This window comes from Schistocerca nitens, chromosome 3 (assembly GCF_023898315.1).
Source record: "Schistocerca nitens isolate TAMUIC-IGC-003100 chromosome 3, iqSchNite1.1, whole genome shotgun sequence".
Taxonomy (NCBI): Eukaryota; Metazoa; Arthropoda; class Insecta; order Orthoptera; family Acrididae; genus Schistocerca; species Schistocerca nitens.
The window spans coordinates 721395280-721421790 of record NC_064616.1 but is presented as its reverse complement, the minus strand read 5'-3'; the positions used below and the strand labels follow the sequence as shown (position 1 = coordinate 721421790).

At 43.2% G+C, this 26511-nt stretch overlaps 1 protein-coding gene and 1 pseudogene across 2 annotated transcripts in view; both read left to right on the top strand.

The window, feature by feature from the left end:
• Positions 1 to 26511, top strand: part of LOC126248689 (plexin-A4) — a 995564-nt gene that overhangs the window by 635740 nt on the left and 333313 nt on the right. The gene's annotated exons all lie outside the window — the stretch shown is intronic.
• Positions 19915 to 20032, top strand: LOC126250339 (5S ribosomal RNA; annotated as a pseudogene).

Below are 26511 nucleotides of genomic sequence, written 5' to 3'. Positions count from 1 at the left end.
ATTGACAGAATCAGGAAACTCACAGACAAACAAACCAGACTGCATACGAGAATAAACAAACAGACAGTAGGAAGTGTGATTTCCGATGAAGAAATAAGGATGAGATCTGAGAGAATGAAGAGATACTGGACTGACAGGAAACTGAAAAATTCTTTATACAAAGTTGGCTAGAGTGTCCAATGAAGGCCATAAAATGTAAATAATAATAATAAAGAAATATTTATTCGACCTTGGGTCTTGAATGTTTTTTGTTTCAAATTTGGAGTTCGACGTGTTGTCGCCAATGTTATCAAACGAAATGATTTTGTAGATCAGTTTCAACAACGATAACGGGAACCGACAAGATTCCATTGTTGTTGGACCACATTTGGCGCGCATTCTCACCGTTGTAATTTCGAATTTTTAACGCTGCATCAATTGTGTCGCTATTCTAATAACTGGTCGGATAGTTAAGCTTACCCAAATTTGGAAAATGAAAAGATAAAAACTAGAAAATACGTTTGGAAATACTGGTACTATTTTACTGCATCGATGTGCCTTGCACAAGTTAATCGAATTGGTTGGTGCTGAAACATTTTTATAAATAAAATACATATTATAAGATATTTAATCTTGACTGAATTTCGCAACACACTAAAATCTACTATTCAAGCAATTTGATGAAAACGGAAGTTCAAAGTGTGTTCTTGAATCATGACGATGTATTGTTATACATATATGGTAAGTTTCAAAGTGAAAGTGATGAGAGTGTAAAAATTTCTTCCAAAATGCTTAGAGAAAAATCTTCATGCTTGGCGGAAAACCACGTGTCTTCTAAACCACGTGTGACACGTGTCCTGGAAGAAGTAATACTGAGTTGTTAGGCATTGTAAAGGCACTAGGCGGTGTCTCGACTGCAAGACAGTGCGCACATAGCAAGATGCCGGTGTCAACAAACGATGTAATTGAGTGGGGCGCGAGCTATCGATTTGAACAGGCCGCCCCCTGGCCGCCGGCCCGGGCGCGTCGCTTCGGCTAACTTCGGCTGTGGTCGGCGATCCCGGGACTGCAGGTTTCTGATTCCAGCTCACGTGAAATCAATAGCGCGTGGCGACGTTGCCGCCTCCTCATTCTTTTGCCGATTTCTACGCTGTTATGGGGCATAGTTCTGTCCGTGCGACACTCGTTTCCGCGTCGATGATGAAATTCCTGCATTTTTCCTCTGGAGAATGTCGCATAACGCTCAGGTGTCGGAGAGAGATGCAACACGCGCTTGCTATACGAAAATGCTACCCACGTCCTTATGACACACTTTTCCATTTCATGTTCGCCGAGAGGCTACATTCAGAGCAGACGTTTCAGACAGTGCACGATATTTGCTTGCTGTTGTTAAGTGATAAGCTCTATTTATGGAGCCCTTTATAAGAGCACAAGCAGCAGTCGGATTCTATCGGAAGTGATGCCGCCAGCAACAATTACATACCTGTAGAATGCTTGTGTTAATATATTGTTGCCATCAAGAGGCTTATGGAGGAAAAAAATTGATTGTGGGATAAAGCTGTGTTTTAGAAGAACGCCACTAAATGGAACGATGGCTTTATTATTATTCTTGTATTTTTTTTAAGAATGATCAAAGTATAGAAATCGAAATCACCCTCCACACCCCTCCTTTTTCGTGTCCCATAGATCTGTCGACCAACACGTATTCCCATCATTCGGTCGCAAGTGACCATACTGCAGAGAGGGGGAGGGACACACACACACACACACACACACACACACACACACACACACACAGAGAGAGAGAGAGAGAGAGAGAGAGAGAGAGAGAGAGAGAGAGAGAGAGGGGGGAGGGGGGATTTAGAAGAGCAAAAATAAATCTTCACATCACAAATCTGAGCTGCTAAGTTAACAGTCTCCATACCTAAAATAACCTGTGTGTTGCAGTGGTGTTGAGTGGGTGATGGTGATAGATCCCATTTTATTGTCTGAATTATGCTTCGGAAGCCGCCTAAAAAGAAGAGCGCATGCGTAGAACGCATTTCATGACGCTAAGAGTACTAAGTATTGTTTACTCTCGATCAGCTCAGCTGACTGCACTAGATTCCGACATGTCATTATCGGTCTGTATAGGGCGGCAGCTGTCGTCTCAGTCCATTCGCCTGCGAAAAAAGTTCGTCGCCATACGTGACCTACCTAAAGAAGAATTAAATGTTCACCTCGGATCGTAGTATAATACCAACACAAAGTTCGAATTCGTAAACATAACTTAAATATGTTAGTGTCCACATAGGTTCTGGGTTCTCTAATACGGACTAACGTTAGCTCATATACAATTCTCCGTCAGTTTTGAAGGATACCTGTCGTACGCTTCAAACTGCGGTTATTGGTATTCATTTGTCGCTGCTGCGATCCCTTTTGTCATTGATGTGAACTAGTTACAGGCGCAGGAATGGACCCAATGTCTCGCTATCTGCTCTTACGTACAACAACCGTCGCCGTGGCAATGTCATCATTAGTACATTATTATCTGTTCTTGTCGGAAACTGATCTTCGCCTTTCTACAGCATCATCAGTATATGCTCTGCATCTAGTTCATCATAAAATGCGTAGTATGAGAAACATGCGTTCACTGGTCTGACAAAAATTTGTTATTCACGCGGATTACTTTTTGTACTAAAGTTCATGTCAGTTCGAATATCTCCTACCAAGACTCTCTGCTGCCCACAATCAGAATTGATCTTTAGCTATTGCACGTGTTCAGCAACTGCGTGGGTTTTAAGGCATTATTTTCGGGGTCGGCTCCGATGTTTAAATAAGTAAACATTACTTCATGCGCTATAGAGATGTCCTGGATGTGGTCATACTTTCAATTCACACAAAAGTTAACAGGAAAACAATGCTTAGTCAATGTGATAGCGCGTAAGCGATTTTACGTACGATATATGTTTATAAACATAGCACCTATAATCTAGCATTTGTATAGCCTAATGCGGATCACCTTCATAAAACACCTCAGAATTATCCTCTGAATGCAGCATATATGTAGACAGCTGAGAAATGGACTTTCCTCGTAGTTAGTTGCACAACCTTCAACTTTTGGAAAAAAAAAATTCCTGGAGAAGAAAATGGGCAAAATTAATAACCGAATGTTGACAACTTTGTTACTCTACACTGCACTAAATTAATCCTTGTTAATAATGACAATGCCTCCATTTTGTCAAAGAGTTAACGATAACAGAACTATCTAACGCCAAAAAAACCTGAGAGGGGACGACATTAAGTAACCGAGAGGTTTGGAAGATGTGTTTTTTATAACTGTAACGCGTGGAACGAATGGCCTGTAATTCCGGCTTCAAAGTTCTTGTGTTGAAATTGGTAGTAAAATTAAGGATAGTCAACAGGTTCAGACAGCATAACACACGAATGACAGGGAACGAAACGTTAGATAAAAAATGCGTAAATACAGCGCCGTCGCAAATACAAACTTACGGCATTTAATTTCAATGTAACATAAAAAATATATACATGCGGTTTCATCGATTCATTCAATACAGTCGGCCACTGGATTGCCAGACTATAAACAAAGAAACGAAAGATATGGATTAGACGATAAGCAACAAACAAACGGGGAGTGACACATACTAAACGAGGCGAAAAAATTTTACACAGTGAGTACTGAATGTAAAATATGATTGCTGGACAAAAAGACGAAGAGGTCTACTGATCCTGACTCAAACAATGACAGGTGTCCAGTTTAGAAAAGGAAAGAATAAAATATTCTGCAAACAAGAAGGATCGTCTATAATCTGAGACCACCCACTGACGGTCAATAAGTTTATGTCTTGGTTTTTGGTCATCTTGTTAACCATTTCAGTGCGCACTTAGTTGGAGCGGCCGCCTGCCATGAGCGCGTAATTTTCGATTGGTGCGTATATATAGGACTGTAGCAGCCTGTTGTTATTAGTGAGGAGAAAATCAAGACGCAAAATGCAGTATTATCGTGTCAAATTGTTTTTTTTTAAGTTTCATAGAGAAATACTTATTTTTTTCAAAAAGATACTTTATTAGGAGAAACAAATACATTTATTATTAAATTAGTAGAAATTCAAAGTGCTGTATCTTTCGGAACACAGGTTCAAACATAAAGGTGCATTACATGTTATGCAAATGTCTCTAGTGTCACTTTGTTTGTCGAGTACCTTCATTTCTTCATTCTTTTTACTGTTTCTGTCATTGTCTAGAGGAGACACATCGATGTTAACTTCACAGAGACGGTTCGAAACGAAGGGCTAATCATTCTGAAATGGCGCCATCAAATGCACATTCTTCAACGTCTTAAAAATGCATACATTAATCTCAGTTACTTATTTGATGAGTTCGCCAGCTGCTTAGAAACAGCCTTAACAAGTGTTGGAACGGCCGGTGATAGATATGCCAAGCAGCTGGCAAATTACATCATGATCTTGACTATCGAAAACATAAGCGGTCACTGAACAAAGCAGTGTTTGGGCACGTCTTTACTCCATTCTTTATTTTCATTCCCTCTTCGTAGCCGGGCCCCTGCTAGATTTGTAGACGAGTAGACGGTTTACTAAAGGTGTGTCGTTGTGTATTACAACAACGGAATCTGCAGGTCTGTGGTATTTCCTTCCTGGAAGGCGTCTTTTGGTCTCGTGCTCGGTTTTTGTCTTAATTCAGCAGTGAGCTTTTTCATGGCGGTCTCTGGAAATACTTCAGCCTTCTTTTGTAGAGCTAAACTTGGCCTTGCTACATACTGCGTCGTAGACGGGAATGCTCTGTAGATTTCGTCTTAGATATCCCGAGAGAGAGAGAGAGAGAGAGAGAGAGAGAGAGAGACCGCATTTACTGAAAATTTGAAAATTGTAGCAGCGCACAACATCGACATTGTAGTCCATAATATCAGGTATTCGCTCTCGTACGAACATACCTCAGAAAAGATTCGAAGTTGTTAGAAATAAAGTGCTGAATATATTGCACCGCTATTATAATTTCCTTCGTGTTCTTGAGAGTCTCTCATTTTTGATAGCGCAACTGTGGCACCTTTTTTTTCTTATTTAGGTGATTTCTCAAACTATATGTCTGCTGTAGCTTCTTTGGCTACCACATTTTTCAGAGATTGCTTAGTATATAATTTTCTCCCTCTACATCCTCCCCCCCCCCCCAACCCTCTCTCTCCCTCTCTCTCTCTCTCTCTCTCTCTCTCTCTCTCTCTCTCTCTCTGCGTGTTGTGTTGTGTGTACGCCAGCCGTGGTGGCCGTGCGATTCTAGGCACTTCAGTCCGGAACCGCGTGACTGCTACGGTCGCAAGTTCGAATCCTGCCTCGGGCATGGATGTTTGTGATGTCCTTAGGTTAGTTAGGTTTAAGTAGTTCTAAGTTCTAGGGGACTGATGACCTCAGATGTTGAGTCTCATAGTGCTCGGATCCATTTGAACGATTTTTTTGTTTTTTGTTTTGTTGTTGTGTGTACGCGCGCGCATGTTTTCTCCTCCTATTAAATATTCGCGACGGGCCTGTTTTAAGGATAAAGGATGAATACAGTAAAGGAGTACCATCCAAGTAAATGTTAGTAGAACCCTCTTGAAAGAAATGTAACGGCTGTACGATACGTGAATGCCATCCTCCGACCGATAGTGCAACCATATCGGCAGCATATTGTCGAGGCATTCGTCTTCATGGACGACAATGCGCGCCCCCATCGTGCACATATTGTGAATGACTTCCTTCAGGATAACAACATCGCTCGACTAGAGTGGCCAGCATGTTCTCCAGGCGTGCCTGGGATAGTTTGAAAAGGGCTGTTTGTGGTCGACGTGACCCACCGGGCACTCTGAGGGATCAACGCCGAATCGCCGTTGAGGAGTGGGACAATCTGGACCAACAGTGCCTTGATGAACTTGTGGATAGCATGCCACGACTAATACAAGCGTGCATCAATGCAAGAGGACGTGCTACTGGGTATTAGAGGTACCGGTGTGTACAGCATCCTGGACCACCACGTCTGAAGGTCTCTTTGTATGGTGGTACACAAGAAATGTGTGGATTTCATGAGCAATAAAAAGGGCGGAAATGATGTTTATGTTGATCTCTATTCCAATTTTCTGTGCAGGTTCCGGAACTCTCGGAACAGAGGTGATGCAAAATTTTTTTGATGTGTGTGTATCGAGCGTAGAGTTCACGAAAAGTGGAGAATATAGATTCCTGGGCGTGTTAAGGATTACAGTCTGTCGTACTTCTTCACTCCATAGACGAATTAAATAAAACAGCAAGTCGTTAACATTACTATGAAATAATCTCCTGTATTCGCTGCAGTGTGCAGACGTAGTTGTAGAATAGGATGTTCGGATGTGCCGGTAAGTTCCGGCATCCCGTCAGAGGAATCACGGGAGTTTCAGTTGTCCCGGTTTGGCGATGTTATTATAAATAAAAGTCTGGTAAGCAGTAAACCGAGTGGCTGTCGTAAGAGATAAACGAATGGGGACTTGTGAACTACTAAACGTACTGCGTGATTCGATCGTAAGATATCCTTGTCACCTACTGAAGTGGCCTTCCGTCGCGCCGGACGAAGTGGCCGTTCGGTTAAAGGCGCTGCAGTCTGGAACCGCAAGACCGCTACGGTCGCAGGTTCGAATCCTGCCTCGGGCATGGATGTTTGTGATGTCCTTAGGTTAGTTAGGTTTAACTAGTTCTAAGTTCTAGGGGACTAATGACCTCAGCAGTTGAGTCCCATAGTGCTCAGAGCCATTTGAGCCTTCCGTCGCAGCTCAACAGAAAACTGTGAAATAGAACAATGAGTCAAAAAAAATGGTTCAAATGGCTCTGAGCACTATGGGACTCAACATCTTAGGTCATAAGTCCCCTAGAACTTAGAACTACTTAAACCTAACTAACCTAAGGACATCACACACACCCATGCCCGAGGCAGGATTCGAACCTGCGACCGTAGCAGTCCCGCGGTTCCGGACTGCAGCGCCAGAAAACAATGAGTCGAGAGCGATAGAATTTAGTTTCTATTGTCGTGCTGGTGACCAGAAGTTACAATGCACGATGTCTGTAGTATTGTAGAAGAACGTTTTATTGATGCCAACGTGGTTCTTATAGCCCTCAAACTTGTCTAATGTTCAAAATGTTCAAATGTGTGTGAAATCTTATGGGACTTAACTGCTATGGTCATCAGTCCCTAAGGTTACACACTACTTAACCTAAATTATCCTAAGGACAAACACACACACCCATGCCCGAGGGAGGACTCGAACCTCCGCCGAGACCAGCCGCACAGTCCATGACTGCAGCGCCTTAGACCGCTCGGCTAATCCCGCGCGGCAAAACTTGTCTAATAGTACGAGGCTTGTTCAGCAAGTAAGTGTACTGTAACAGTTACGGGCTGTGGTTTTTTTTTTGTGGGTTGGCAACACAGACTGGTAGATGGTTATCCCCTAACCACAACGACCATTACAGGAACACGGTAGTACGTAAACTCACGTTGTAGTGTCCAGTTGCGTAAATGATGTCTGTAAGAAATTCCACCAAGTACGATCCACGTGCTGTTAAAGGCTTCCTACTCGCGGACGGAATAACACCAACCAAAATCTTTTCGCAAATCCTATCGGCTTACGGCGAAGGTGTTACGAACAGAACGAGAGTATTGAAGTGGTTAAGGGAGTTTAGTGGAGGCCGAACAAATGTTCATGACGAACAGAGGAGTGGAATACCTTCCATTTTGACTGATGAGTACTGCAAAAATTCGAAGAAACTGTTCGTGAAGACAGCCGATTATCAGAGGAGAAATTTCTCCGATGTTTCCAAAACTCTCCCGAATTCACTTATACGTGACACTCGCAGAAACGATGGGATACGAGAAACTGTGCAAGAGATGGATCCCAAAACAACTGAGAGATCAGCACGAGAAAAACCAGTTCGATAGCTCCAGCCAGTTTCTTGAGCGACTTTAATTGAAAGGTGAGGATTTTCTGAACTATGTCGTGGCTGGAGATGAAATGTGGGTGGCTCATAACTTGCCTGAGACAGACAGTCCTCACAGTGGCGTCATACAAATTCTCCATCTGCCACAAAATTCAAATTACAATTCCCGGTAACAAAATCATGGCCTCAGCGTTTAGCGGACCGAAAAGGCATCGATTTTGCGAGACCCTGAAAAAAAAATTCAAGAGGAGCATTCAAAACAAAAGGAGGGGGATACTTACGAGACGAGTGTGCATGTTGCACGACGACGCAGATTGCAGTAGCCTTACCCACCAGGGCTTTGGTTGGCTGGGATGTTTTGAACCACACCCCATATTCCGCTAACTTTGCGCCTTCAGATCACCATCTTTCCACCTGCATGAAGGCACACATGAGCGGAATTAAATTTTCGACCGGCAAGCAGGTGCAGAGAGAGGTTTTGTAGTGAGGGAAGCCGGCCAATGTGGCCGAGCGGTTCTAGGCGCTTCAGTCCGGAACCGCGCTGCTGCTACGGTCGCAGGTTCAAGTCCTGCTTCGGGCACGGATGTGTGTGATGTCCTTAGGTTAGGTAGGTTTAAGTAGTTCTAAGTTCTAGGGGACTGATGACTACAGATTTTAAGTCCCATAGTGCTTAGATTCATTTGAACCATTTTTTACTGTTGAAATTCTGAGAGACTACGGTCCAAGAAGAATCGATCAACGTAATAGTTCCTCCTTTTGCGTCTCGCGAAGTGATGAAGGAGAGAGAAGCAGAGAAATTAAAGCTCACACGGACGTCTTTCGACAGTCGTTTCTTCCCACGCCCTATTCGTGAAGGGAACATATAAGGTTTAAATGATAGTGGCACTAGAAGTACCCACCACCATCCACTGTAAATTGGTACGAGGTGTGTAGATGTTTGTGTTGTGTGATCAGCCAGTTGTGGTTACCTTAGAATTACTCTGCACATCCTTATATCGCCTGCCGTACATAGTCATGACAGTTCCGACATGGTTTTGTTGCACTTCTGCCGCGATAGTATCACTATACAGGGTAATTACAAATGGTTTATCGGATTTTGGATGAATATACTTCTCAAAGTATTACATTCGGTATAAATATGAGTATTCAATATTTTGGCCGGGAGTTCGGCCGTCTGGTGCAAGTCTCTTTATTTGACGCTACTTCGGCTACTTGCGTGTCGATGATTATGAAGAAACACAGCACCCAGTCCCCGAAAGGGAGAAAATCTGCGACTCGGCCGGGGATCTAACCCTGGCCTCTCACACAGCATTCAGGCGCATTGACCACTCGGGGTATTACACAAAAAATAGTGAATGACATTTTGTCTGGAAAATCACAAACTGTAAGTTCTGTGGAAAATCACAAACTGTAAGGTCTGGAGACCTTGAGGGCCACCTGAAAACTGCCAAATCATCCCGTGCCCAACGCTCAAGCCACTGATTTGGAAGTCCCTTGTTAAGATGGCGACGCAATACTGTATGCCAATGAGACTACTCCGTCTTACTGGAATATGAAATTTGGAATATCAGTTAATTGTTTGGGAAACAACCGGGCTTGCAGCACGTGTAAGAACATCGTACCCATCACAGTTTTTCCGTGAAAAATGTAGGTCCCGTACACTTTGCTACGTGAAACAGCACCGAATATATTGCTTTGGAGAATCTCTTTCAATCTCCACAAAAACATGGGGATTTGCTGTGCCCCGTATGTGGACGTTCTGACGGTTCACTTAACCATTTATATGGAATGACGCCTCATAAGTGAGCTCAAGTGACAAGGGGGAGGGGAAGGGAAAGTTACCATCTTTCATTGCTCATTGTCCGTAAACGTTGCAGCAGGATGCGACATAGTTCCTCTTATAATTGCTGCCTCAGAATCTTCCACGCAGTTGGCTGTGGAATGAAAGGTTCGCGACTTGCGTGGTGTATAGATTTCTTTGGGCTACGGAGAAACGCCTCTCGGACAGTCTCCACTGTTTCAACGGCAAAATCGAGTCGTCCGAAGCGTATTCCTTTCAAGAGGCAACATTTGTCCTTGAACTGTTGCTTTGGTGGGTTGTTATTTGTATGCTGTCCGCACGCTGCACGGTAGTGACGGATTCAGTCTTCTCACATTGCACGCAAAATACTTTCTGTTGATTAGTTGCCATTTTCCAACCTGCTGTCGCCGTGCCGCCTGGTTAATCACAATGAAACTTGCAATGACATGAACATTGCTCTTTTCATTGGTAATTAGTGCAAAGAGAACAACTGGCACTAATTGTATCTGACACGCCGCTTGCATTTGCGCGTGCGACGGCCTGATTGGCTAACTTCAACGCTAATTAACTCGGAGAAGGCACAACATATGGAATTTATTTCTGAACAGCTATTACTCAGCACAAGCTACCGTGCTACAACTTTGCAAACTTTTCAGATCGTGACTTCTGAAATTTTCCCGGCGTATTTCTTCTTCTAATAATTTCCGGGTATGCAGCCGGATCCCGTCGACATTCTGCCACGATATTTCGGCAGATATTTTCATATCGTTTTTGACCACCCTGCATATTTGAAGCTAAAGTCGTCAAAACCCCTATGAATCATTTACAATCACCATGTACTATGGACAAATAGGGTGTGGGTACTACAGTGTCGAATGTTTGATGGTAGATGGTAAATAGAACAGATGTGGCATCCCTTGAAGAGCAACTTGTTTTTGTCAGGTCCGGGATCTGCTACCACTAAAGACGTTGGAAGTCAACGCTGAGTTTTCCAATCATTCCTGCACTAGGTATGCACGATAGCGAGATGAGTTGTCGTCTTGAAACATAAAATCTGCGTCTGGGAATAATCGGAACACAGACAAATGCATCCAGACACCAAGGACATGATCGCAATAAACGAATTGTACGTTCCCCCAAATGAAACCGAGGTTAATATCTATGCGTGTAAACACGTCTAGCAACGCAAAACTGCTGCTATCAGCTTGCATTGTGGGCGTAGTGCTGGGTGGATCGACATATTCGCGCAACTTTTCAACACGCGCGCACTCCTATCCACAGAGTGAGACAGAAATCGAACTTCGTTAGAAGATGAGTTTTTCTTTTATCTCTAGTCGTAAACAGTCCAGTAATTGCAGTTGGAGAGTGTTTACTGACGAAGAGACCGCGTGAAATACTGGCGATCGAGTGGGCGTGTTAGAATAGCCGATACGTGGGACAATGTGACCATGCTATTCTGGGATGTGCTTTTGGGTTGACCGCTATTGGGACAGTCGGATGTTCCACACAGCTGCGTCTATCGACACCTGCCAGTTGTATGTCGGTGCTTGCCTCGAGCATCAGCCCTTCTGTCTTTCACAGATTTGCCGACAGTTCAGTTCGGCCGCACTGCCAGCAACACGAGTACGTTTCATCTGCGTCGTCTCTCAAATGTCTCGTAAGTGTAATTCTCAGTTCGACGCGTTTATTATTTAGGAAGGCGATCATAATTTAGTGATCACTCAGTGCCTCTCTCATAATAAAATTATAATTGTTGCAATATTCCTGCGAACGTAAATCATTTGGACGAACTTATTTGGAGATACGTTGGTAATACAACTGGAAGACCCGTAATTGTAGAAGTATTTCCACCAGCGAGATGCTGTTTTCATAACATCATAGGACTTTTTTCAACTAATGAAACATGTTTTGCCACTATAGTAGTATTGCTCCTATGCGACGGGTAGTCATTAAGTTTAAATAATGGACTCGAAGAAATAAAGTTACGTAATCAATTTTCTGTTTGCGTGTGTATCTGCAGTCCTAGCATACATTGAAATCCCCACGCCACAGTACGGTAACACGCCGTTAGAGATTAAAAAAAAAAAAGTTGGGATGACATACAGTCTTCGTGGAAATGAGCATGTTGACTGAGAGCTTCCAATATACGTTCTAGAAGTAACTAAATGCCCAGTTCAGCCTATGGTAAGCAAATTTTGAGACTTTTGTACGGAGTATCGCAAGTGAAAATATACAGATTTACTTGGTGACGCTGTAACTGGAGATTTTGAGGAAAATTACGAAATGTACTCGAAAACTGCGAATACGATTATACAGCAGCTATACAATTTACTAGCAAAATGAAAATCTGTGCCGTAACGGGAATCGAACTAGGGATGCCGGTTATCACTGAAGCAACCGGTTTTCGGTTGTATCGGTGTTTTCCACTCCAGTTTAACCTGAATGTTAAAACCGCTCGAAATAAGCGGTTTCTGAAATAACTGATTTCCGTTTTTTATTCTTATTATTTCTTGTAATAGACGTAGAAATCGAACAAAGATTGTAAAATGTTGCTCTCTCTGCTTCAAGATACACAGAATTAAGATATTTAATTAAATAGGCAAATAAAAGAAAATTTAGTTCGTCCACCGTTGGCTGCTTTTCTCGAAAAGTGATAAGTGGTTGAATGCTACAAAAAGTCACCTCCATTCTGCTATTGAATCTAATTTTGTGAAAGTCTTCTCAAAAATCATGTTGTAATCAGGGATCGTACTTCAATTTGCGGATTGTGGATAGTCAGTTCTAAGGGGTGAAAACTGAGGTTAATTTGTGTTTCCAACGGCCACAAGCAGATAAAGGCATATTATGTAGACACAGGCTCCATATCCGCAAGTCTCTATTTTTATTGTGAACTATGAATGAATTGTTCAAAATGTTCAAATATGTATGAATTCCTAAGGGACCAAACTGCTGAGGTCATTGGTCCGTAGACATATGCTAACTTATGCTAAGAACAATACGAATACCCATTCGCGAGGGAGGACTCGAACCTCTGGCCGAAGTGGTCGAGCGGTTCTAGGCGCTACAGTCTGGAACCGCCCGACCGCTACGGTCGCAGGTTAGAATCCTGCCTCGGGCATGGATGTGTGTGATGTCCTTAGGTTAGTTAGGTTTAAGTAGTTCTAAGTTCTAGGGGACTGATGACCTCAGATGTTAAGTCCCATAGTGCTCAGAGCCATTTGAACCATTTCACTTTGTAAAAAATATTTCGAGACTAAGGTAGGTGCCATTCAGCAATAGAAACGGATGTCCGGGGACTACAGCGAGAGAGAACTGGTGGGGGCGAGCCTTTCACACTGCACATACACCCGTATGTTAAGCCACGACACACAGCAACAGGAACATTGTCTCAACAGCGCTGCAGCATTTCTTATGCCACGTGTTTGGTGCTCGTTTCCCTCGGAATTTTTATTAAAATACAAGAGTTGCCCAGAAAGTAATGAACTGAATTTTTTTCCTCATAAATTCTGTATTTGAACTTAATGAGAATTGTTGTTGTTGTTGTTGTTGTTGTTGTGGTCTTCAGTCTTGAGACTGGTTTGATGCAGCTCTCCATGCTACTCTATCCTGTGCAAGCTTCTTCATCTCCCAGTACCTACTGCAACCTACATCCTTCCGAATTTGCTTAGTGTATTCATCTCTTGGTCTCCCTCTACGATTTTTACCCTCCACACTGCCCTCCAATACTAAATTGGTGATCCCTTGATGCCTCAGAACATGTCCTACCAACCGATCCCTTCTTCTAGTCAAGTTGTGTCACAAGCTCCTCTTCTCCCCAATCCTATTCAATACTTCCTCATTAGTTATGTGATCTACCCATCTAATCTTCAGCATTCTTCTGTAGCAACACATTTCAAAAGCTTCTATTCTCTTCTTGTCCAAACTATTTATCGTCAATGTTTCACTTCCATACATGGCTACACTCCATACAAATACTTTCAGAAACGACTTCCTGACACTTGAATCAATACTCGATGTTAACAAATTTCTCATCTTCAGAAACGCTTTCCTTGCCATTGCCAGTCTACATTTTATATCCTCTCTACTTCGACCTTCATCAGTTATTTTGCTCCCCAAATAGCAAAACTCCTTTACTACTTTAAGTGTCTCATTTCCTAATCTAATTCCCTCAGCATCACCCGACTTAATTCGACTACATTCCATTATCCTCGGTTTGCTTTTGTTGATGTTCATCTTATATCCTCCTTTCAAGGCACTGTCCATTCCGTTCAACTGCTCTTCCAAGTCCTTTGCTGTCTTTGACAGAATTACAATGTCATCGGCGAACCTCAAAGTTTTTATTTCTTCTCCATGGATTTTAATACCTACTCCGAATTTTTCTTTTGTTTCCTTCACTGCTTGCTCAATATACAGATTGAATAACATCGGGGAGAGACTACAACCCTGTCTCAATCCCTTCCCAACCCCTGCTTCCCTTTCATGTCCCTCGACTCTTATAACTACCATCTGGTTTCTGTACAAATTGTAAATAGCATTTCGCTCCCTGTATTTTACCCCTGCCACCTTCAGAATTTGAAAGAGCGTATTCCAGTCAACATTGTCAAAAGCTTTCTCCAAGTCTGCAAATGCTAGAAACGTAGGTTTGCCTTTTCTTAATCTTCCTTCTAAGTTAAGTCGTGGGGTCAGTATTGCCTCACGTGTTCCAATGAGAATTACACACACGAAAGTGTTTTGTCTACACACCTTATTTTTTCCCGCAATCTCCATCCCGTACTATGGCCTTCCTGCAGCGCGAAACAAGGGCGTTTATACCCTGTCTGTACCAAGCCTTGTCCTGATGCTGGAGCCATTGCTTCACTGTGTGAACTTCCTTTGCTGATTTACAGATGCAGCGCAAACTGCCGAATCGTAATGCGTCTGTCCTCGCGAATGACAACATCAGCTCGCTGCAACATATTACGTGAGTGGTCTCCCCGACCGGTGCAAATCGTGGAGCTCCGCCGAACCGCCTTCTGATGACCTCACCCGCCGTGCCCAGCGACTAACTGCACTTCCGTTAACAGCAGATGCTCCATAGACTTTACGCAAGCGTTTGTGAATATTCCCCACAGTTTCTTTCTCTGCAGTGAGATACTCAATGACGGCACGTTGCTTGTAACGTACGTCACCTACAGACGCGATTTTGAAACTGTCCTGCAGCTACGCAATCTGTCGGAAGTGACGGAAACTTGGCGCGCTCACTCAGGAGACTTCAAATAATGCCGGGTGATAAAAAAGTCAGCATAAATTTGAAAACTGAATAAATCACGGAATAATGTAGATAGAGAGGTACAAATTGACACACATGCTTGGAATGACATGGGGTTTTATTAGAACCAAAAAATACAAAAATTAAGAAAATGTCCGAGAGATGGCGCTTCATCTGATCAGAATAACAACAATTAGCATAACAAAGTAAGACAAAGCAAAGATGATGATCTTTACAGGAAATACTCAATATGTCCACCATCATTCCTCAACAATAGCTGTAGTCGAGGAATAATGTTGTGAGCAGCACTGTAAAGCATGTCCGGAGTTATGGTGAGGCATTGACGTCGGATGTTGTCTTTCAGCATCCCTAGAGATGTCGGTCGATCACGATACACCTGCGACTTCAGGTAACCCCAAAGCCAATAATCGTACGGACTGAGTTCTGGGGACCTAGGAGGCCAAGCATGACGAAAGTGGCGGCTGAGCACACGATCATCACCAAACGACGCGCGCAAGAGATCTTTCACGCGTCTTTGGGTTTTTTTTTTTGTTCTAATAAAACCCCATGTCATTCTAAGCATGTGTGTCAATTTTTACCTCTCTATCTACGTTTCCGTGGTTATTTAAGTTTTCAAATTTATACTGACTTTTTGATCACCCGGTACATACGTATCGTTTTTCATTCGTAGTATTGTTTTCGGCTGAGAAGAAAAAATTGCGGTTCATTGCTCTCTGGGAAACCCTCGTAGCACTGATAACTTTTCCCATTTTCTGTAGTAACGCAACATTTTAAACGAATGCAAATTTAACACACACAAATTACTCCTTTTTAAAAGAAAGTTTTATTGAAAAACGCGGTTATAACTAAAAAATAAGAAACACCTGTTATAAACGAGGCAAAACAAATACCGAAAAATACCGGTTATTCAGAACTAAAATACCGGTATCGGATTTAGCCGGTCAGTTTTTTCCAACCCTACCTCGAACCCGGATTTCCCTCTTCTCGCGAGCGGTCGCCTTAACAACTTCGACTGTACGAGCACGCTTCCAGGACCAACTCAGATATCCGTATGTCCTGGTGTCTACATCACGTAGTGCTCGCACATAAATCGTGTGATTCTCACGTAGGGAGAGACATAGTTTTTTTCGTCAGGTTGACTTCCTTTTGGCATGCAATACAATAGCGCAGCGGCGGTATTTAACAGTGTCTGTATAGTTCGATACGATGTTGCTTCGGCATGCATGCATATACGAAGGAACATTGTATCGAACCCCGCAGGCACTGTAAAATACACTACTGGCCATTAAAATTGCTACACCAAGAAGAAATGCAGATGATAAACGGGTATTCATTGGACAAATATATTATACTAGAACTGACATGTGATTATATTTTCACGCAATTTGGGTGCAAACATCCTCAGAAATCAGTACCCAGAACAACCACCCCTGGCCGTAATAACGGCCTTGATACGCCTGGGGATTGAGTCAAACAGAGCTTGGATGGCGTATACAGGTACAGCTGACCATGCAGCTTCAACACGATACCACACTTCATCAAGAGTAGTGACTGGCGTATTGTGATGAGCCAGTTGCTCGGCCACCATTGACCAGACGTTTTCGATTGGTGAGAGATCTGGAGAATGTGCTGGCCAGGGCAGCAGTCGAACATTTTCTGTATCCAGAAAGGCCCGTACAGGACCTGCAACATGCGATCGTGCATTATCCTGCTGAAATGTAGGGTTTCGCAGGGATCGAATGAAGGGTAGAGCCACGGGTCGTAACACATCTGAAATGTAACGTCCACTGTCCAAAGTGCCGTCAATGCGAACAAGAGGTGACATAGACGTGTAACCAATGGCACCCCATACCATCACGCCGGGTGATACGCCAGTATGGCGATGACGAATACACGCTTCCAATGTGCGTTCACCGCGATGTCGCAAAACACCATGATGCTGTAAACAGAACCTGGATTCATCCGAAAAAATGACGTTTTGCCATTCGTGCACCCAGGTTCGTCGTTGAGTACACCATCGCAGGCGCTCCTGTCTGTGATGCAGCGTCAAGGGTAACCGCAGCCATGGTCTCCGAGCTGATAGTCCATGCTGCTGCAAACGTCGTCGAACTGTTCGTGCAGATGGTTGTTGTCTTGCAAACGTTCCCATCTGTTGAATCAGGGATCGAGAGGTGGCTGCACGATCCGTTACAGCCATGCGGATAAGATGCCTGTCATCTCGACTGCTAGTGATACGAGGCCGTTGGGATCCAGCACGGCGTTCCGTATTACCATCCTGAACCCATCGATTCCATATTCTGCTAACAGTATTGGATCTCGACCAACGCGAGCAGCAATGACGCGATACGATAAACCGCAGTCGCGATAGGCTACAATCGGACCTTTATGAAAGTCGGAAAACTGATGGTACGAATTTGTCCTCCTTAGACGAGGCATCACAACAACGTTTCACCAGGCAACGCCGGTGAAGTGCTGTTTGTGTATGAGAAATCGGTTGGAAACTTTCCTCATGTCAGCACGTTGTAGGTGTCGCCACCGGCGCCAACCTTGTGTGAATGCTCTGAAAAGCTAATCATTTGCATATCACAGCATCTTCTTCATGTCGGTTAAATTTCGCGTCTTTAGCACGTCGTCTCGTCTTCGTGGTGTAGCAATTTTAATGGCCAGTAGTATACATGATCTGCAGTACAATATTTTGGGAAAAGATTGGATTCTAAATCAGTGAGACGTATTTGAGATAGTGTATATGGGATCAATAGCAAGTGGCCCAGACCTGAAACCGTGTACAGCAGGGTAATTGTTTAGGTACGGAGGGCAGCAGGAGGCGTTGGCAGCGGAGCGCGCACGTAGCCGCGCCGTCATTATGGTAATGAGTGGTGCAGCTTTGTGCGCGCCGGCACAGCACCTGTGACAACCAGGGAACACCGCCCTAAAGGCCACTTGTTGATCCGCGACGCGACACGCTGCTTCATTTCGCCTCATTTGCTTCTCCGCTTTTCGCAATTAACGTTACTTTGTATATCAAAATTGCAGCTTACTTTTGCGCCGTCGGTACTCTATACACAAAGGAAAGTAAACGGTATGTGCAACTGGGTGTCATGTTATCCCACCGGATGTGATATACCCTATGAAATAACGATGGCAACCGTGTTATGCAAAACAGTCTACCCTGTTCACATTCAGATTTGCTTTACGTATGGAAGCAGCCTTGAGCAAGCCACCTCTCAGGTGTGTCAAGTATAGTATCAACAGAAATTGACCGAGCGAGGTGGCGCAGTGGTTAGAACACTGGACTCGCATTCGGGAGGACGACGGTTCAATCCCGCGTCCGGCCATCCTTTTTAGGTTTTCCGTGATTTCCCTAAATCGCTCCAGGCAAATGCCGGGATGGTTGCTTTGAATGGGCACGGCCGAGTTCCTTCCCCGTCCTTCCCTAATCCGATGAGACCGATGACCTCGTAGTTTTGTCTCTTCCCCCAAAACAACCAGCCAACAGAAATTGTTTAAGGCCTCGTCGCCAGCGAGGCCACTAAAGACGAAGCAAAGGCTCGGATGGGGCAGGCGAGGGGGAGAATAACGGCTGTCCTTTCTTTATTTTTTTTAAAGGAGCAATGTCGAATATGGTTTAATTGATTCCGGATGAGCGGATGGAGATTTGAACCTGATTCTTTCGAATTCAAATCCAATGTCCTAAATGTTCAGACATCTTGCTCGTTTGTCTGGCAAGTCCAGGGACCGTGAATACAAACAACCTTTACATATATCCTTCTTCCCGGGTACTGATCCCTCAAAGCTACAATTTTTTGTAAAATCCAGGTCCCAGTCATTCCGCATGCGTTCTCATATTAAAAACTGCGCTATAACCTGAGGTCATGTCAAAGACGGCTTCTACAGGGTGATCAGAAATAGCCTGAAAAGCTTGTAAGGTTCCTGCACGGTAGGTTGTGCTGAGAAATAATTGTTAAGAAACAAATTTGATACGTTGCCTTGTTTCCAAGTTAATTAGCGTTGAAGTTAGTCACTCATGCCGTTGCACGTCAGAGACGGTGTCCTCAATCTCGTACTTCGTTTGGTTTCCTAAAACCTAACTAGAGAGCGATACAAAAATTGGACTTGGGACGGTAATAAGGTCGAACCCGAGCCAAAAGCTGATCAGTCTCGTGCGCTATCATCTACTCTTTGAGAACAACTGACACTAATTGTATCTGGCGAGGAGTTTGGATTTGCACATGCAACGGCCTGATTGGCTAACTTCGGTGTTAATTAACTCGAAAACGGCACAACGTATCGAATTTTTTTCTTAAGAATTATTTCTCACCACAGACTACCCTGCAACACCCAAGTTTTCCAAACTGTTTCTGACGACACAGTATATGTTGTAGTTTTAACATAGTGTGTTTCCCCTGTATTTTCTCCGACTGTATTTTCCTCAACTGGAAGTAGTTTACCTCTTGAGAGTTCATTCCTCTGCTATTTGTGAAAATTGCTATGCGTGGAACGAATCACACTCAGAAAATAGGGAAATTAGAACGCATCCAAAGCAGGTTATGACATGTCAACGACTGGAATCAACAAAGCGATAGTATATTCGTTGGCTCAACAAAGTGCGCTGAACGACGGTGTTTGTCTTATATACCAGTGACAGTAATGGAGTGTCGAATATTTTCTATAGTTGACCTCCAGAGTTTTATGAGAATGAACAGTGCCCAGCTCCGTGAAGGGGCGCCACAAGCGAATTCTGAAAGATGCGAATGCTCCACCATGAACGTGGTAAAAGTGCAGACCAAACAGCTCGTGATGCAACTAAAAAAATGTAAATGTGCAATTGAAATGACATTGTTGTTTCGGATGTCCCATAATGGATCAACCACCTAAATTGGTGATGTCTTCTTTATTTACACTTATTGAGTACATTTTCGGCCAACGGCCTGGCCGCAGTGGTAACACCGGTTCCCGTCCGCTCACCGAAGTTAAGCGCTGTCGGGCTGGGCTAGTGCTTGGATGGGTGACCATCCGGTCTGCCGAGCGCTGTTGGCAAGCGGGGTGCACTCAGCCCTTGTGAGGTAAACTGAGGAGCTACTTGATAGAGAAGTAGCGGCTCCGGTCTCGTAAACTGACATACGACCGAGAGAACGGTGCCCATCCATTCCGCATCCAGTGACGTCTGTGTTCTGAGGATGACACGGCGGCCGGTCGGTACCGTTGGGCCTTCACGGCCTGTTCGGACGAAGTTTAGTTTTAGAGTACATATTCGTGCAAAGTGTTAGGAGGTAGTGCAGGTTACTGGTGAGTGTAGGTATAGTACAGTGGCATAGTTTTGTGGATGGTGGTTGGTGGTGGTGGTGGTGGTTGTTGTGGTGGTTGTTGTGGTGGAGGTGGAGGGAAGAGAGAGGTTGGAACTTAGTGTTGAGAGGTGACCCGAAAGTAACCGGAAGAATAGTGAGCTCCGTAGAAGGTCATGTAATCAGCATAAGGTCATAGACCTGTCATTCACATGGCACCGGTGGGCTACATAGCTACATCTCGAGATACCTTTGTTCAACCATAAGTATCTACTTAAGCCAGACTCTGTTATATTCAGAGATAAAAATCGCTTTTAGCCGGCTTACAGTGTTCACCGCACACGCGCAACGTGCTGCTGGTGTAGACGCCAACTCGTGTGCATTACCCAACGCTAAACGGACCGAACAAACCGAGTGATGGCCTGGAAAGCCGTTAAGTACCATGAGCGATTTCAGCTGCTCAATCAGATACTGTCCAGAGCGATCGCTACATCATTTGCAGAGACCGGAGTGTTCCCTGGGGAACTGTTGGAAGAAATATTGATTGCTGCTTCTTTAAATTACAGACGCATTTTTTTCCGTGTCACGCCTCGAACATGTCCGAGATATTGGCTGGTGACTCCGACATCTGGCGTCATAGTGTGGAGAAACACATGCCGCAGCGCCTGTCTGTTGACGAAATAAAACTTCTCAGCACATAGCACTGTTGTAATGCTCTGTGCGGTCAGTCACTTTCTTTGTGTCACTGTAGCAGTTTTTATACACTCTCTTTGAAATTCTTAAGGTGGCAGAAGTAAAATACAGGGAACGAAAATTTACCTACAACTCGTACAGAAAATATTCTTCAATTATAAGAGCCGAAGACACGAAAGAGAAGAACCGGTCGAGAAGAGTGAGACAAGGGCTGTAGCCTATCCACAGTTTTATTCAATCTGTACATTAAACAAGCTGTAAAATGAACCAAGGAGAAATTTGGTAAGGCATTTCAGGTTCAGGGAGAAGTAGTAAAAACTTGGTGGTGACACTGCAATTCTGTCAGGGACAGCAAAGGACTTGGAAGAGCAGCTGCAAGGGACGGTGAGCGTCTCGAAATCACGTTATAAGATGAATACCAACAAAATTAAATCAGGTGATGATGAGGCGACTAGATTGGAAAATGAGACACTAAAAGTGATAGAAGAGTTTTGCTATTTGGATATCAAATAACTGATGACGGTCGAAGTAGTGAGGACGTAAAACGCATTAGCAAGAAAAAGCATTTTTGAAAAAGAGAAATCTGTTAACAGCGAACATAAATTCAAACGTTAGGAAGTATTTTCTGAATGTATTTGTCTGGAGCGAAGCCTTTTACGACATTGAAACATGAACGATAAGCAGTTCGGACAAGAACAGAATAGAAACTTTATAATCGTGAAACTGCAGAAAGAATGTTGAAAATTATGTGAGTGTATCGTATAACTAATGAGATGGTATTGAATCGAATTGGGGAAAAACGAAATTTAATACATAACTAGACCAAACAAGAAATCTGCTGATAGGACACATCGTTATACACCAAGGAATCTAAAATTTGATTACGAAGAATAAGAATATTGGGGGGACGGGGGCTAAAATCTTACAAGGGTACGGGAAGATAAAGGCTTAAGAGGAAGAAGGTTCGAATGGATTTAGTTTGCAGTTGTTGTACAGAGATGAACAGGCTTGATCGTAATAGACTAGCTTGGAGAGCAGCATCAGACGTTGAGTAAAAACCGTGTGCTTTCATTGAGGAATGCTGTAATGATACAAGTAAGCTAAAACTTCTCACTCGTTGATAATTACTTGCATTCGGCAGCTGCAGAATTGAAATCCTCCCAGCAATACCGATTTAGGTTTACCTAGTTCGCCCTGTCTCGTTTCCGGCGAATAATGGGCTAGTTTCGGATGGATGAGGAAGGAAATCCGCTGTGTCCTTTTGAAAGGAACCAACCCAACATTCACCTTGATAGATGTAGGTAAAGCACAGAAAATCCAAAAGTGAATGGCCGAACGGAGATTTGAACCACGCTCTTTACAATTGTGCCTTATTCTCAAAAAAATGTTAAACTCAAATCTTTCTTCCTCGGGGTAATTCAGTTACCGCACAGTCGAAAAAATCCCTAGGCGTTAATAAATTAACGACCTGAGTGGCTGGAGTACTTCCACAGTCGTATGACGGAAATGGACGAGTTTGGTCTCACGTTAAAGATAACTTCCGATTGCTAACGTATTGTGACGAAACAGGTAATTCGTCAGACTTCGAAGCACTAGCACGCTTCCGTAATTGATAACGGGAGGCTAGGTCTTAGTTACTTGTAAGCACACGTGCGAGGGAAATCGTGCCGCGATAAATAACTTCTTGCCATCGACCTCATAATTCCCAGCTACGAGAACCTGGTGTTCATTTTGAAATATATAAGTGGTCGATGCTGTGGGACGCAGCCAAAACGAGAATATATGGAGGTTTCAACATGGGCTACGCTTCGCTCGTTTACTTCCGAAAATACTCCGTTTTAGCCTTCTGATCTTCTGAAATTATATTTTTCTTATTTCGGAGATCAAATATGTTTATAGGATGTCCATTGCCTTCTAACTTCTGTTACATCATTTTTGTAAATAATACGCCATGAATGACGGGAGAGTATATTATGCATCCCTAAGGGGGGAAATATCTTGTTCGCCCATGGTGGATGTGACAGTCGATTATGTTCGTTTTTCAGTCGAATACTGCCTGTGCGATTGTTCTGAGCTGTGAGTACTTAATAAACTGGCGTTCCTGTATTGATCATACATTGTGCTGGCCGTTCGTCTTTGCTCTCCGTTGATTTGTGTTCAGTGATAGAATTCTCTTTTGTTCGCCTGAACTAATATTTGCCAAGAACTGCCCAAGATTAGGTTCGTGACTGCTGTATGTTCTTCATTCCGTCTGTGGCTTTAGGCTGCATCGTCGTCATATTTATGAGACTTAATTTCAGTGTTTCTGTGGGAGGTGTTTGTTGTAGCATTTGCCGTGATCAGTGTAGGAGACTGATGCTGAGATAGGAGTAGATTTTAATATAGGCGTCGTGAACAGTTCATATCATTCCTGCCGATGTATCGTAATGCGTGGTATTTGAGGTAAATTTTGAGAACACACTGGAACATTAATGTGATGATCCATTACTTCACAATCACTGTGGCGAATAATTGTTATGAAATATGTACACAACCAAGTTCGCACAATTTAACCCTAGCAATATCAATCGGTACTTAATGCCCACATTTTGTAACTACTGTAATTTAGTCGTGCACTTTGTATTTTAAAATATTTTAAGAAAATATTGATAGTTTTCAGTGAAACCTCCTACCAGATTCATTAACTGTTTTTATTTTTTTCAGTTAAACTTAATCCAGAAATTGATGTCTAATTGATGCGTAGTAGTATATGAGACTTTTCCAACGAATGACATTCAGTATTTCCAGACTCTGGACCCTACTTATATACCAGTGAATCTGTAAAAAGTATGTGCAAGCGAAAGTCACAGAAAACGCGTTGGTATTAAGACGAAGTATTGAATTCAAAGAGGTGGCTCTGTCGAACGTGTACGTGTTTCAGGAAACCATAAGAATTGACAAAACTTAGGAAAGCACTTAGCGCTTATCTCTTGTGTTGTCAATAAATGGTATGCAAAAAATCTCGTCTACAAACCCACTCCGGTTTCGAAACGTATTTGTCCTCGCTGCGCCTCAGAGGCTCTGTTCAGTAGAGAGAGATTCGCGGATAAGGAAGTTTTGAATAGATGAAGCGGCAGAGCCGCCTACACGAGAAGGCAAAAGTTAGCGTCTGTGCTTTCGTGATAGACTCCGTGCCTCATCTTTCTTTCTTGAAGTTCACAACAAACCGTCTCCTTCCTCTTTTGATCAACTGGCAGGCATCGCTAACGTATCTCACGACTGCCGGCAAACCGACGAAAGAAAGGAAACTTCCAGCCCTCTCCCCCGAAACTTATTTCGAGATGGTGCGCATGGCAGTTGTTAATAATGTAAACACTTGAGTCGCGAGGTAAAATTTTCCCGCATTAATTGTAAAAGGATAGTGTGGTTAGGAAAATGTTTTTAGCGCCTAATGTCAAGAAGTGTTGTTTCAGGAAGTTGGGCCGTTTATGTCTTTGTTCTGTCACAAACTTAATCTCTTCTAACAGACATAGCGTGTTACATAAACAACGCATTTATGTTACAAAAATGTTTACACTTGCACAAAGACGTTAAAGATATTTATTTGCCTTCATAACAGCATTTCAAAATCTTCGCGACAAGAAAAGTTTTTCACTTTTCGTCTGCATGCATAATTGAGCTGCTTCTTAGTAATCGTTTACCATGTCTGCAGTTCAGATCGTCGTAATTAAGAACGTTATTTTTTAAATGTACCACTTGGGCCACAGTGGTGATGTGGTGTCAGAAGCTCTGTAGGAGTGCCCTCGTTTACCGTATAATGAACATATGAAATCACAGGATTCTAGAGAAGGATCGGCAAACGCATTTCAGTATTGTGAGCTTCTCCCGTCGCCAGAACTGGGAAATGTTCGTAAGAAAGATAACCACAGTTCAAAAACGTCATTCCAGAATGGTTTTTTTGTTAGGAAAACGTAACTAAGTGTTCCACAAGAGTAGGGCTAGGTGCCGCGTTTGAGAGATGAGATGCCATTAGGGAGACATGTACTCGTGTGACCAATTTTCTCTCCTCTCGGTTAGGATCACCCCATCCAGTATTTCAGTCGGTTAGTAGCCAGTACAGGAATCAAGGACGGCTTCTGCAGTATGCAAGTCTTTCAGTTGCTTATTAAACTAAGAGACATATGGGGGGAGAGGAAGAAGAGGCATTCTTCATTGAGCCGAAAAGAAGCGTTCAACACTGTTACGACGTTCTCTTTCGAACGAGTCGTGCTCTTTGAAAACCTGGCTTTCCACGACGGAGACGTTACCTCTAAAGGTAAGAATTTAATTCTTTGACTGTGATTAAGAAAGGAAAGTAGACATCAATCAGAAGGTTTATTTTAGAAACAACAATGTTTTATAACAGGCGTAGTACAGTTTGAGGGGATATAGCCTTGCCTTTGTCTGGCCTGAAAACTGCCTCACGCAGTCAGTTACATGGGTACAAACATTTTAATGTGGTGTCCGAACCAGACTGGAAATCTACTATTGTTTTCAAGTACATTGAGGATTTTTCAGGAATATAAGATACGTTTACTGCCAGATAAAATCTTAGAAACAGACGTATTTCGAACATGGGTTCTCGTTACTTGTAATATGACGTTGCACAGCAATTAATAACAACAATGCCGTAATGACATCGCCGTCAATGCCACGTTAAGCTTCTATAATCCGTATTCTTTCTTCATTTGGTGTTACAGTAGAGTCTGCCCTAAATGTCGTTAGCGTCCGTACGAGTTTTTAATTGGGACTGAAATTATTTGAAATAATAAAGACACTTCTTGTTAGGAGCAGAAAAATGACCTTAGAGAATTTTCAGTTGGAAAACAGAGGAACACAGCTGAGACATTGGATTTATTTTCGGCAGAGGGGACACAGTCACCATATTACGGCACCTTGACACAGTGCCAAAATGAAGATATACCTCCCTGTCAGTCCAGAATGTTTATAGAGTCTGGATTAATAAAAAAAAAAGAGAAAAGCTAAGACGGTGGTTTTAGTGTTTCAGTTGTCCTACATAGTTCCCCGCACTTGAATACAACGCACAGAACGTTCATATAACCATCTGAAACTGTCAGAAAAATCATTCTTTGGGGTGTTACTCAATTCGCGCGTTAAATTGACCTGAATGTTGGTTATGTCGTCAAAGTGTCGACGCTTCATGTGAATTTATGCAGCCGTCGTTTTGTGGTAGGTCCGTATTGATAACGAAGTGTCGTCACCCGTGATGATTTTTTGCAAAAAAACAATAGTCCACATTTTGCATTTCAATTAAGTCGCGGCAGGTTCGGGTGTCAATGTGTGTGGGACAAACTTTCAAGCAATTTTCTCTACTTCCAAATATACTGGAGAGTGCCTTGAATGACACAACAACAACAACAACAACAACACACACTGCGTGCCCATAACTGAGTGGTCGAATGTACATCGCTTGTACACAGTTGTCAGGTCAAGATACCACCGTAGTTACTACGCTGACGTCGCTTATACGTCAGGAATAAACCCAGTCTCGGAACTTTCTAG